The sequence below is a fragment of the Palaemon carinicauda genome, chromosome 43 (assembly GCF_036898095.1).
Source record: "Palaemon carinicauda isolate YSFRI2023 chromosome 43, ASM3689809v2, whole genome shotgun sequence".
NCBI classification, from domain to species: Eukaryota; Metazoa; Arthropoda; class Malacostraca; order Decapoda; family Palaemonidae; genus Palaemon; species Palaemon carinicauda.
The window spans coordinates 34,162,546-34,177,479 of record NC_090767.1 but is presented as its reverse complement, the minus strand read 5'-3'; the positions used below and the strand labels follow the sequence as shown (position 1 = coordinate 34,177,479).

The window sequence follows — 14,934 nt, the reverse complement described above, 5'->3', positions numbered from 1 at the left end:
TATTTTTATCCGACAATTTGGTCAAAACTGAATTATATTCATCAGAAGTATATCATTTTCCATGAACTTATATCATGCATTTAATAATATATAATACTGAATAGATCTGAGCTGCCACTACACATTCTTATTAATTCAGTTGATCCATTTTGTGAAGATATATCACATGATTTTTATTGCAGACATTCTATCTATTGTATGGCACTTAAACGTTGTAATGCACTCTTATGTTGATGCTATATCCATTTTACAGATCAGATGAACTGGTAGAACTGAACATTGATTGACTGACTTACTGAATGACTGACTGACTGACTGACTTACTGACTGGTGCACATGGATACTAACTACTGTCATCTGTTGGACTCAAGAGAAGCTGATATATCAGAGCAGCGTCAGTCAGACACATTTAGTCAACCTGTGATGAGAGAAAAGGAACACAGAACTGAGACGGACTTTGAAGAGGAGACAAAAAAGATGAGGTGAGATTTTAAGGAAAAAAATATTTTGGAGTTACTACTCTTAATGAATTGAAGGAAAAAAATCTGAGTTTATTGTTCCTAATAAATTAAATGCAATGAGTAAAGATACTTTCCTGTCGATAACTTTTGCAAAAGTTTTCTATATTGTCACTTTATTGATACTATCATTATTTATGATAAATATATATTTCTTTGATAATTTACTATATCAGACCTATATTAGAACATTTTTAAGATTCCAGTACTGTCTTATATTAATTTGATATTAATTTTTCCTCTTCCTTCTAGTGGGAAGTAAAACTTAATTTTATTAGAAGAAACAAACAAAGGTGAAAGAGATTGGATGTCTCTCTTCGGCCGCACAGACAGACAGAGACACAGAAAGACAGATAAGCACAAAGGAACACACAAGTAATGTTGAACAAGTATTCTACTCCTTTTGTTCTCCAAATGTCTTCAAATAATTTCAACTTGAAGTGTTTTATCTGTTATGTCCTAAATTACTTTTTTATTTCTAAATCAGAAAAAATAAGTTAAGATTAACTTAGGGTTTTCAATCATTCAACTTTTGTCTTTGGAAACTACCTGGAAAAATCACCTCTTCTGAATAGTTTCATCATAAGGATTTTACTTACCTAATTTGTCTTCAGTCATTAAGCAAGATGCTTTAAACCTTTTTTTTCACGAAAGATCAATTCTTTGTTTATTGCATGTTCTCAGGAGAATTATTTGTTGAGCTTCCTTTGGGAAATTCCACCCTTTCTTTAAATGGCACTTACATCAGCCCTCTGGTGAGAGGTCATTCGTATATATCTTTTTCTGGTTTTTTTTTTTTTATTTAGGAGTCTGGTCAGTCTGCATCTGTGGAAAATGAAAAGAAATTTCATTTTTTTTTATATTTGCATATTAATTAAATACTTCCATTACTTAGGTGTGGAAATGAAAATTGCATTATTTATTTAATTTGCCAAATACACAATTCGTGATCTCTTTTATTTTAGAGGAATCTAAACTGAGCTTGTTGTCACAAGTACTTACAATCTAATTAGCTAGTAAACTACCGAGATCCCCAATTGAGTGTTTACTTTAAAGAAAACAAAAGTCTGTTCCAGTTCTTTTGTTCTGGTAGATCAGTTCAACGTGAGGCAGAGTGGAGAGAGGTCTGTCGGTCCATCAATATATATCGGGCCGATCGACGATCCTACGGTCTTACCCGGAAATTTTTATCTATGCTCTGGATGTGAATCTATTTAACCTCATGAACTCAAAGTGATATATAAGTGCAAAATAGATGGGGCTCATGGAGACGGCAACCGGGTATTATTCCGTATATCGGAAGTTTGAACCCCTGAGACTACCACACCACCGCGTCCATTAAAGTGTAGCTTTACTCCTGCCGGGCTGATATAAGATGTGAGTAACTTTGTGATTATACACGCTCAGTATACTTTAATTTATAGCAGTTAACAATATCATTCATGAATTGTGGCAACCAGCGTGTCTGCTATTAATATTTAATATAATTTGACCTTGGAAATCTCAAATTATACTGTATTTGGTGTATTTTCCTAACTTTAAACGCAATTTCACTATTTCACCTTTAATATAAATTCGAGTAGATTATCGTGCTTGGCTTGTTATTTGTCAAGTTTGTATTCTTTATATAGCTCCAACTTTCTTAAGGGTAATTCTTGGGTTGGGTTAGATGCTGTTTTATATCCTTTTACAGTGTATCATTTCATAAATTTCAGGTCAGTGTTGAATAAAGGGATATATGGTGAAGAGAATATTACTGCATAAGACCACTTGATAATTTGAGTGGGTGAATATTCTCGAGGACTTCGGAACGGCAACTCGGCTTACTGCTCTCCATTATTAAATGATCAGATATATTGATAAATATAGTCATTTTAGAACTATAAATTTTATTATATCCCAGAAGTTTATTCAAAGCATCCACCCAGTACTTGGATAGGAGTGGAGAGATTTTTAATGCTTTTTTAAGATATTTTTGCCATGGGCTGCAAAACAGCAAGAGCATGTGTATGGCCGGAAGGGCCAGGCAATGTACCTAAACAACAGACATTATCTGCATTATGGAAATAGAGGCTGACTTCAGGGAAAAACAGGTCATCTCTCAAAGTGTTAATTCCTTCACTTCTCATCTCAGATTGATATTGGTGAGTACCAGACACAACCATTCCTTCACTTTGTCCTTCTCTAGAGTCATCTTCCTCTTCTTTGCACAGAGCCTCCTCTCTTCAACTTCTATATTTTCTTCAAGATATATTGCTGGACGATTTGGTTGATGCACAATTAATATTCCTCCCTTTCAATTATTTTGACGAATTCAGGAATGATAACCCTTGGAATGGAGGAGCCATTTAATTCCGGATTGTCCTTTTGAGTGTAAATTTATTTAGATTATTGAAATGAATATGGAATATTTCCTTTTGAACATTGTTCTATCATAAATGTAATGTGAAAACAGAAAGATACGATCCGTTTTGATGATCCATTATTTCAATTGCTATTTTATATACTTCATGAGAAGTTTTTAATATCAACTTCATATAATTGCAGATTCACATAATCAAAGAAGAGTAGTCTAGTCTCCTTGAGAAGCAAGACTAGGACATCTTCATCCCAGCAAATCATCTGGAATCCACTTACTTGATTAGAGCCTCTTGATTGATTAGAACTGAGAAGAACTCACCCGATCTCCTGTTTCATCACAATCTTCAGGTGAGTAGCATTAGAGCATTGCTTTTGATCAGCGCACAAGTGAAACGGCCTTTCTAATGGATTAAGGGTAAATGTAATAGATTTAAGGGATTACCCTGCAAGCACAATGATAATCATATAATTACAAGGAAGTATAATGAATACAAAATACTCCTTATTTCATTAATAGCGCATTCACACTCTCCATAATAAAATGAGTTAATGTGTAAAGCTATAAAGGCGACCTTCCTATCTGCAAATTTGCTACTGTACAGAAATGATTACTCTCAACATTAACTTATAGCAATATCTTTAGCAAGAAACATTTTTACCATGGCTGACATGAAAATTGTGAATTAATATTTTAGTTTTTCTTCCCAAAGTGGAAGATGAAATTAATGAAGCCCTGAAGCACATCCCTCATGATGATGGTAGCCCAAAGTACATTGTGAGCAGTGAACTTGAATACTTGACTCTTTCTAGAATTTTATCAATTATATCCAGGAATAAAGAACATGCATTTTGGTACAGAACCAGCACATCAGTGTACATTTCAACCCCCACATGTACGTGAGCAATCTCAATGACAGGTCTTCAGGTCTACTCTTATCATGTATCCTTCCACATGCTCTTCTCATGAATTTTATTTACACTACTCATATTTTTTTTTCTGTTCATCTCTACATCCAGTCCATTCTGTAGAACTGTGTACTCCTGTTGTCATGGTAAACCTATTTCTTAAACATTCATAGAACTCCTGTAAATACATTCCTAAATTGCATAAGCTTTGTAATAACTTTTGATTCCTTCTCAAAGAAAAAATCAACCTCCTCAACGTAACATACTGTATTTCTTTCCACAGGAATCTGATCCTAAGTGAGAGAAGTCCACAATAGTCCAATGCCAGATTCTGATAACAAGCGGCAGCTGAAATAAGCTGAGATAAGGTTTACAGTGCCCCAGGAATGTCCTGTAGTATGAGATTCTCCACCTGCTGACTCCTGTCCTCAGACTTCCAACTCTGTCTATGCCCGATGACCTTTATTTCCCACCGGCTCGAGGGGTTAATTGTGGGTGAGCAAGGAAGCCAGTGTCAGTTCTACCTTAATCCAAAGTACTATTGATATGATCCTTCCTTTACATTTGGTGAAATTCATAATCTTAAAATTCATTAGAGATTTAGAAATTTATTATATTTCTTCACTGTTACCAGAAGACAAGAAATTTTTCCTTCATAATTTATGTTTTTTTTTTTTTTTTTTTTTTTTTTTTTTGAGAATATCTTAGTGCTGTATAATCTTTTTGTTGTACTATTTTATCAATGACTTACCAGGAAGGGTTTTTTTTTGTTGTTGTTGATACATTCAGTATTTATAGTCCTTATAGAATGTATTTTTTAATCACAAACTATAGTTATTCCCCTCCACAAAATCGCACTTTTTCTAAATATATATACCCATTTACGACATATTTTTAATGTACTATTTTTTACACAGTATACCCATTTACAATTTGATTTGAATGTGCTATTTATTATACCGTATACCCATTCACGTCATGATTTGAAAGTATTATATTTGTACTCTATACCCATTTACATCATAATTTGATTTTACTACTTTTATACTGCACATCCTTTGAGAACATAATTTGAATATACTATTATTATACTGTATACCCATTTACGACATAATTTAATTTTACTATTTTTATATTGTACATCCCTTTACAACATAGTATGAATATACTATTTTTGTACTCTACACACATTCTCGACATAACTTGAACGTACTGTTTTTGTTAATAAACTATATATCTTTTTTTGTCTTCTGGAATATTTTTTATTAACATATAATCAAATGTACTATATATACCTTTCCTTGAATTCTGATTTTCACTTAATGCTTGCTCATGGAATGGTATAGCTTTGAAATATATATTGTGTTATTTGGGAATATCATTTTGTTGACATATGTTCCTATATGATATTGATAAATTACCTGGATTATAATCTTTTGTGTTAATATGGACAATTTATGCACTGCACCTGATTATATAAGTCACTATTTATTTTTACCGATATTTAGATATTTTACTGATGATATGCTATTGTTGATACAATAAATTTATCTCTATTAATAACTGGATTTGACATGAACCTTTTATTACCATCATACGGACATTAGTTAAAGTGGTATGTATATATGGTAAGGAGAGGGGGGGGGGGGATTCTTCACGTGTACATGTCTTCCTTGTTTCCTTGTTGTTTCTAATCAACAGATCTGAGTTGATGTCACAGAGAAATGTGACGTTACTGCAATGGTGGATGTCACAATGTGATGGTCACGTGATGATGACATTTCAGATGTTTGCTGAGTGAGGAGAAGTCCCACTTCTTTGTTAGTCTCGGTGGAGGTTGGTACTCTCTCTCTCTCTCTCTCTCTCTCTCTCTCTCTCTCTCTCTCTCTCTCTCTCTCTCTCTCTCTCTCTCTCTCTCCTCTCTCTCTCTCTAAATGTTATTCCATATTGATTTTAATAAATTACAGGGACACTAGAAATATAAAACAACCTAAGTAAGAAGATCCGATTTTCTTCTCACAGAAAAACATTCCTGATCTAAACTAATAAATTTCCAGATTAAATCTATAAAATTATGAATCACTTATTTTCTCTAATGTCTCTCAACTTTGACCTTTAACCTTTGATCTTACTGTTTGTGCTTCTGATCTATTTTCAATTTTCTGTTGTATATCAATGCATGTGAATAAAGACTATTTGTTTTGTTCCATTTAAAAGTTTTTCTTTCGACAAATAATGTCCCCTGATTGCTAAGTGACTCAGTATGGATCCCTATGACCCAAGGTCTATCTATATATCAAAAGAATTTGAGGCTTCTTCAGGAAGGGAGCCCTTTTGTACATTAAACTACTTCACAAAGTGTCCGGTAATCTACAACAATAACAACAACAACAACAACAACAATCATCTCAAATTTCTAGGAAGCAAATCCCCTTCGTATTATTCTGAGTGAAAGATAGAGCATTTTATTTTTCACGTTGCTTTGAAAGATATATGAATGTTTTTGGGATTTAATCAGCATTAAGTGATGCTTACTGAAATCGGTTGGAGGTGACCTCCAAATGATTACCAGTAAACAATCAGTAAAATATTAAGGAAATACTATTGGAAGACTTTGTTATGCGGAGGACTATTTTTCCCCGATAAGTCCTGCGGAAGAGCAAGGCTCAGTGACACAAGTTTCTGTAGCAAGCATTACCAAAACAACAGATATTCAATTTTTTCTCCCCAATAACTGTGAGTATATGATATTTACATTCCAATATTGTGGTATTATAGTTAATAAGTATTCCCAAATGCTATACATGGTTAGTAAAACCACTGTTAGAGCTGACATAAACAAATATCAGAGTGTAAATAGCAGAACTAGAGTCATATCATTATATCAGTGTGTCCTACGCAAATTGAGAACACCAAATATGGACTAATGTAGTCACGGCTAAAGTGTGCTGTGTGCATTTGCAATAAACATTTACAGAAATTTGGAAAATGCCATTTTAATAGAGGATTGTTTAAACATATAAGTTGATATTAATAAATATTCGATCAGTTTTGAAGAATAGCAAAACGTGGTTGGGTTTTTAATAGTGAATAAGATATTTCATCTTATAATTGTTAAAAAAAATTGTAAGTAAATTCTAAATTTACTTGTGTGTTAATTTTTGTTCTTCAATCACACTCACACTTTTTATAAATTATTAACAAAATAGTGATAAAAACGAGCCTGCTTGACTCCCAATTGTATTTTATATCAATGTAATTTACAGATAAATGTTATACAGCTGTAAAAATCAATTCTTTCCTATATTAATTTTTTACATTCATGTAATTATTCATATAAATAATTAAATTCCATGAATAGGACAAACTCTGTTTTATGACAGTGAAATATTAAATGTTCTGTGGTTTTAAGAACTTTCTTTTCATCAAAGAATTTAAATGCATAAAGGATGCACAATTTGATAAAAATCCTGCTAGATTTTGCTGCAATAAATGCATTATGAGGTCCGTCTCAAAGGCGTATAGAAGAGGTCTAGTCAGGGCCAACTTACACTTGGTTATTGTAGTGGAAGTCAGGCCTCGTTCAAGTAGGTAAGAGAAGAAAGACAGAAACCTGTTGAAATTTTTGTTGGTCCCCATGTTTTCACGAGGGTTACCCCTTTCTTCCAAGACAATCCACATTGTCTCCTGGCTGGACGTGACTTGTACTCTACAATGAAGTCGGACATATTCTTTGAGATCCCAAACTTTCTTTCGCTGCTAGGGCGAAAAAATCATGAGATGCAGGTTGTTGGTTCTCGAGGATGAAATGTAACAGCCGAATTCTGCACCAGTTTGGATAAAACTGGGTACGGCAGAGGAAACAGCTACAGTTTCAATTCTAGAACTAGAGGAAACCAATTGTTTTTGGGCCATTTGGGGGCCACTACAGGAGCTGTTCCTCTGCAGGATCCTAGCTTGTCAAGGACTTTTAGCAGAAGATTGGCTGGTGGAAGCAGATAAATTCGATTCAATCCGTTCCAGTCGAGAGACATGAGGTCTATTGCTTATGCTTAAGGTTCTCGTAAGGGGCTACATAACGAGGTAGTTTCTTGTTATCGCTCGTTGCGAAGAGGTCGATCTGCAGTTCCGGGACTTTTATCGAAAAAAAAGGAGAATGAGTCTGCGTCTAGGGACTATTCTGTCTCTATCGGCTTTCACCTTGATACAGCATCCGCCGTCACATCGCGGAACCCTTGAAGATGAACTGTTTGATAAAGGACATCCTCTCTTCCTTGTCAGGCGGAAGAGGGCTAACATCACATGGTTGATGTGAGGTGAACTCGAGCCTTGTGGATTAGACATATCACTATCACCTCGTTGTTGAGATCCAATCTGATGTGGACTGTTCTGCGAGGGGATAGTCTCCTCTACGTCAGGAGGACTGCCATAGCCTCGAAGATGTTGCTGTGAAAGTTTTTTGAACTAGAATGATCAATTTCTTGCCCTTTCCTTTCATGCAGATGACGTCCCCCTTCTTTCAGGGAGGCTTCCGTGTGTATCGCCACTGATGTTTGTGGTGGTTGCAAGAGAATTGTCTGTGCTTGGCTCTTATTCGTTTACCACGGCCTTAATGGCATGCACAATCGGAGATGTGTCAACCTTGTTGATCTCTCTGAGCGTTTGATGTGTATCTTCTCCAGACTCCTGGCACATCCTTTTGCTGTGCTTCTAGCACCGGGTCTGTCACTACTGCGAACCAGAGAGAGCCAAGTACTCTTCCCTGTTGGCACTTTGAAATCCTCTTGTGTTGGATTAGTCTCTTGACAGATGCCGCTATTTCTCTTCTCTTCTTTAATAAAATGGAGAGGTGGTGTGACTGCAAGTTCCCATGGATTCCTAAACATTGAAACTTTCGAGATGGAGAAAGGCGAGACTTCTAGTTATTGATCTTGAGGCCCAGGTGTTCCAGGAACTGGATCCCTTTCCGGCCACTTACAGACAAGTAGTCTTGGATGCTGCCCGCACCCGCCAATCGTCCAGGTATGCTACTACTTGTACTCTTTCGGAGCATAGGTGCTGGACGACCGTGTCCGTTAGCTTTGTGAATATCTTTGGGGCTATGTTTAGTCAGAAAGGCATGGCCGTGAAGACGAATTCTGTCTTCTGTAGCTTGAATCCTAGGTAGGAGGAGAGGGGTCGACTGACTGCTGGGTGCCAGTAAGCATCTGCCAGGTCTATTGAGACAGTATACGCCCCTTTTTGGTAGAAGGGTCCTTATGTGTTGCACTGTAAGCATCCGGAACTTGTTGATCTCGATGAACTTGTTGAGTGGAGACAAGTGTAAAATAAATCTGGGTTTGTCAGAGTCTCTCTTGGGAACACAAAATAGCCTTCCCTTGAGGGTTGATGGACTTGTCTTTCCTCCTTACCTTATTGTTCAAGAGTTCTGAGCTATATTCTTCCATTAAGGGGGTGAAGTGTTGGAAGAATTCTGGAAAGGTGGATTTTTGTTCCATTTCCAACCAAGTCCATTCATAATTTGGCTGTGAACCCAGGGATCAAAGGTCCAACGATCCCAAAAGTGAAAAAGTCTGCCTCCTACCTGGAACCTCTCATTGTTTAGAGGTTCCTAAGGACATGTTTCCGTGACCGCCTTCTCCTCCACCCTTGGAGATTTCCGGAGGATCCTCTTTTTGGGCTCTTACCTTTGTAGGGCCGAATGGTGGTCGAGTGCCTTTCAAAGCCTGGATTAAATACAGGTGACTGGCTACCAGCTGATGAGAGACCATCTGGAAGGTGGTTTACGGCTGGACAACCATTTGAGTCACCGTGGTCATGGTCATGGTCGGAAATTGTGCAGTTATAATGATGAATTCCTCTTTTAGGACATGCCCCACTTTTGGAGCAAGTTCACATTCTCCGTGATGGCTTTGGTAATGACTTCTTGGACCACTCCCTGTGATAACCTATTCCTGAGCCCCAAACATATTCGTTTGAGCCTCAGGTAACAGTAGGCACTTCAAAGATTTGATAGGCAGGGAAGGTCACGGAGAGTTCTTCTGGAAGCCTCATACTCACCTTTGGTGGGATTCACTCGCTGTATCCCTTGACTCCATAGTGTTAGGGATATCTTTTACAAAGCCGTCGGTCAGCAAGGTCAAGCGATTGGAGTGACCCTTCAGATCCCAGAACCTCAGGGATCCAGATACGATCCAGCAAGGGCATAAAACCTGTACATTGTATGCCCACAAAAGTCCTTACTCCTGTGGATGCAGAACACAATTGTACACTTCTCCATTGGCTCCTCCTGTAAGGGAGAAAAGGGTGAATGAGTACTATGTTGTTTATATCATTGATATAATATATGCTTAAGATATGCGTCCCAGTACCTCAGGGATCCGGATACGATGTAGCAGGGGGCATAAGACCTGCACATCTTGTGGCCACAAAAGTCCCTACTTTTGTGATTGCAGAACAGGACTGCACACTTCACCTTAGGCTCCTCCTGTAAGGAAAGAGAGAGTGAAATGAGTATAGGGTAATTTATCTCACTGATAAAATAAACATGCATAAAATAGTATACTTTACTATTATTTATCATAGTTTAGGATAGTAAACTAGAAAAGAGGTAGGGAAGACACATATCTGTGTTTCCTCTCCAAGGAATTGCTGTGACCTACAATATTGATATTTTTAGTTTCCTTATTAGTGAAAATACAGAGTGGAATAACTCTCGTACGTAGAGCCGGAGTCACTGGATACTAACACTAACTCCACCACTTGTAAAATATTAATACTGACAGGTAATCATTGGTGTTCCGATTATCTAGGATCATCAGAATATTGAAGGAATACTTCACCTCAACATTTTTTAAAGGGTCTCAACAATGGACTATGAAAGGATACACAGAGTATGTTGGAAATTTCATACTACTGTATCTTTATATACTGTAGTTTTCTAACTGCTGTATTGTTATACTGCGGGAATACTGGCTACTGTATTGTCTTATACTGTAGTTTTGTCGGTATGCTACCGGGTTAGGCTAGTACCTGGCGGCACCAGCTGACAGAGAGAGAGACAGAATGGAGAGAAGGACTACCGTAGTATTATAGTTTAGTGCAATAATTAAGGGTATAGGGACTACTGTCTCTACTCCCTTCTTTTCAGATTGAGGATTCAAATGGAAAGGGAGGAATTCATTGATTCTAGATTCCATCCAGCCACAATTTCTGTTGCCGGCTGTACTGCCGGTTACAGGGTTTATGGATGGCATTCAAGGAGAGGACTGAAGAATACTCAAAAGTATAATGGGTTTCCCTGCGGCTCAACCTTTCCTGAAGCTTAGCTTCCTTTAGGGAGATGGTCGAAGCGGCAACCTAACCGCCTTTGTAGGAGCCCGGCCGGTAACCCAGTCAGCCCGGCAAGCGGGGTGATTGTAGAATACCGGCTAAAGAAATCGTGACCGCTTGGCCATCACTAAAGGACAGAAGGGGAAGGGAAAGGGTCTTATATTTTACAGAGAATGGTGGTGGTAGGTATGACTCCAACTTTTGGCTGTAAATTAAGGAAGCATAGTTTCCTATACTGGCGCCGTCTTGGGAGGCAGAAGAATAACGATTCCCTACCATGAGACATTGCCGGATATAAGACATGTCTTCGAGACCACAAGGGAGAGAGGTAGCGGCAATTATACTACCCACTTTCGGTTGTGGACAAGGCAAGCCGAACTTCCTCTGCCAACAATGATGTAACCGGCAGGGGAATGACTATTCCCGTATCGGTAGCGTTGTCGGCAACAAGACAGAATTCCCTGAGTGACTGTCGTATTTCAAAGCCGGGATACTCGTCGGCAAAGAAGAATGACAGAAAACATTATCCAAGTCAAGCCAGAGTACACTACTTGAAGGCGATGACGGAAGATAGGGTTGTCGCCTGGGCTGGCGGCACTCAGGTGAAAGGAAGGGTTTATCCTTATTTCTCTAATAGAGAAGAGTATCGAATTATTCTAGTAATTCTAGGAGATATCTATATCTCCGACCGATTTAATAAAAATGATACAATTGGTTAAACGGGGGATAACGTTACTAATGTATACTAAAACGAGTTAGGCTAGCCTAACCCGAGTCGGGATCTCGGCTACGCTAGTACCACCAAGGCTCTATCGTATACGATAGAAATGTTTATTGGAAGAGGAAATATTATATGTGTAAAGCTTATCCTCACTAGTATAATTTTCCCTAACTAGCTAAAACTTCTTTATAGCTAATTACCGGGAAGGTCATACTGCTAACTAAATAAAGCATTTATGGCGTACAACAGCGGCCTAAAATGGCTGCTTCCGTGGAGGGCATTGCTCCGCTTAAAACCCCTAAATTATGTTAATTTAACTGTGAGAAGGGAGCCAGAAATTATACACAGGAAAGATTAAATAGTCAACTTACCAGAGGATGAAGATGCTGGAGATTGTATGATAATATTCTTTGAAAACAGTAACAACACCGAGAACAACTTGAGAGAACACCGCGCTTAAATGACTACGTTAAAAGGAATAATAAGCCGTAGTAGTACTGGGAGGGGATCCGGCGGGTAATATTGATAATGGCTCCCCTCCATTTTCACCACTCTTCCCCCTCAAAGCATAAATCTATTAGGGCTGAAGATTTTCATGTGTAGTATCAAGAAATACGTCCCCTGATATTAAGCGATATCCTTAAAATTTATATTAAGGATACTCGCGCCAGGAGTTAGAATTCTGGAAACCTGTGGTTAATTCTCTGGGAGTATCACTGTAGCCAAATATCCCTTAAAAAGCTACCTAAAGGAACCTCCAATAAGGACGTCATGGCTGAGCCCAAAGAAGCATTATGCAACAACATCAGAGCATAAGTTTGCATCTGCACTTGTTCATAGATCTTACTGTACAGGTAGGTGGAACCAAGATGTACTTATTGCACTGCATAACAGAGAGATGTTTTAAGGAGTCAGGCTGATTGCAAATTGGTCATGAAAGATAAAGGTGCCATATTGCTGCATTTAAGTCTTTATCATACTGCATAGCAGAGAGATGTTTTCAAGAGTCAGGTCGATCGTGATTGATTGGATTTGGTAACGAGAGATAAAGGTGAAATATTGCTGGATTTAAGTCTTTCTAGGCATATTTCCATAGCAATCTCGATAAAGTATTGCCTAATTTGTACAGTGTGATCACTGTAAAGTGTTCAGCTATTATTGAGTTTTAAAATAGTAACCTTTAAGCACACTGGCTTTCTCTTCTACTGTGTAAAGCTGTGTGTCTGGGGATGATGCACCAACACTTTCTTTCCATAATCAGATTGTTAGAATATACAGTGCTGCCAGTTCATAGACTCATGATTTTCACTAATTGTTTCTTCAGCATAGTGGATAAAATACAAAAGGTCAAGGTATTACAACATTTATGTTTGTTAAATAGATCTGTTTTAAACCCGTTGACTTTGGTGTCCAGTTCAAGACTAATTGTCATTCACAAATAATGGGAACTCATTTGATATGTTTATTTTGTATCAGAAAGTAAATCGAAGTAAAGTCTCCTACCAATTTTTCCAATTTATGAATCAAATAAGGAAATACTGTTTAAAGTTGCTTCAATTTTTTATAGTTTTTACAGTACTGAGAGTGAGTTGAAAATTACAGAGAGTAAGATGGGAGGTAAAACGGTTCAAAGAAGAGCTACAAATCTACTTGACTGGTAATTCATTCATGATAACTCGCCCCTGCCAGCCATTAATGGACACAAGACAGCCAATACATCTCGTATGCCTACTGATGTCATTTGCTTCAATTCTAACAGACATCAAAACACAAGTAACTTACGTAATTCATATAAAAATGCATAATATTAACTACAGGTGTTTGCATTTGTGGTTTTCATTGATTACTAAGAAGGACGTCTGAATTGCCTTGGGAAGCAAGGGTTATATCTACTAAAATACTTACTTATTAGGGAAAGGAAGTGGAACACCAAACTATGACTAAAAATCCCCTCATAAATATTCCATTTTATGGTAGAGAGAGTGCAAAATATTCCCACAAAAAAACTACACAGCATAGCCCACATATAGTATACTCATAAATCCTCTACTCAGAAATTAAGTGTCACATTTTGCACCTAAATATTTTTGGGATCTCAACTATAGAGGAACACTAACTGGGGAGTAAGAGAACATCGACCATTGTTTTTGAAGGTCATAAAAACTAGAAATATTGATACAAAAACTTATATTTGAGCAAAATAATATTACAATATATGCATTTAAGTATACATCCTTACTTGTAGGCTACTGCAGGTTCATAAGTGCATATTGAAGACAATCAGAGGTGATTAAATCTTAACCAGGTCAGCCTGTCTCTTGGGTACACCCTTGGTGGTTATCAAACTCTTTCACTGTTCGGGTAGGGAGAATATAGGTGTCCTTGGAAAGAACTTAATTCGTACAGTGGAATAAAAGAATAACCTTCTGTTATCCGTGATGGTCAAGACCTGGAAAAATAGCACACTAATTCATTCACGTCCGTTCCTTCTTCGCGTTTCAGCTCACTATAAAAGAAAAATATGATCACACTGAATCAAAACAAAACAAACCATATGGTTGTAAGATTCATCATCATCATCATCTCCTCGTACGCCTATTAACGCAAAGGGCCTCGGTTAGATTTCGCCAGTCGTCTCTTTCTTGGGCTTTTAATTCAATACTTCTCCATTCATCATCTATATCGCGCTTTATAGTCCTAAGCCATGTAGGCTTGGGTCTTCCACTCCTTCTAGTGCCTTGTGGAGCCCAGTGAGACGTTTGGTGAACTAATCTCTCGTGGAGAGTGCAAAGAGCATGCTCAAACCATCTCCATCTACCCCTCATCATGATCTCATCCCCATATGGTACTCGAGTAATCTCTCTTATATTTTCATTTCTAATCCTGTCCTGCCATTTAACTCCCAATATTCTTCTGAAGGCTTTATTCTCAAATCTACTAAATCTATTGGAAATTGTTTCATTGCCATACCATGACACATGTCCATAGAGTAATACTGATCTCACTAAACTGATATATAGTCTGATTTTTATATGAAATTTTAGGCGATTTGATTTCCAAATATTACTTCACCTAGCCACTGTCTGATTTGCTTTT

At 37.4% G+C, this 14,934-nt stretch overlaps 1 long non-coding RNA gene across 1 annotated transcript; it reads left to right on the top strand.

The window, feature by feature from the left end:
- Nucleotides 1-1,729: 1,729 nt before the first annotated feature.
- Nucleotides 1,730-4,429, top strand: LOC137633956 (uncharacterized). Its single transcript, XR_011042382.1, has 4 exons — nucleotides 1,730-1,895; nucleotides 2,234-2,662; nucleotides 3,066-3,227; nucleotides 4,069-4,429. It is a non-coding gene; the product is annotated as an uncharacterized lncRNA (long non-coding RNA).
- Nucleotides 4,430-14,934: the final 10,505 nt, after the last annotated feature.